Genomic DNA, 247 nt, shown 5'->3' on the forward strand with positions numbered 1-247 from the left:
AGGAAAATGTCAAATTTTGAGTTGACTTGGACAGTTAAGTTGAACTGGCCATATCATCGTTTTCTTCCTCTGAACAGGAAGAAGATGCGCATTTTTCGCGTCGCCGCCATCTGAAACTCGGCCTGTACAACCACATTTACAGCGTTTCTCTCGATTTCTTCGTGAAACTTAAAGATGGGTATTACAAGGAAGGGCTAGGGATTGATTTGATACCTTCTCGTGGATCGTAGCCTAAGATATTCGCTTC

Source organism: Cucurbita moschata, unplaced genomic scaffold (assembly GCF_002738365.1).
Source record: "Cucurbita moschata cultivar Rifu unplaced genomic scaffold, Cmos_1.0 Cmo_Scf00098, whole genome shotgun sequence".
Classification (NCBI taxonomy): Eukaryota; Viridiplantae; Streptophyta; class Magnoliopsida; order Cucurbitales; family Cucurbitaceae; genus Cucurbita; species Cucurbita moschata.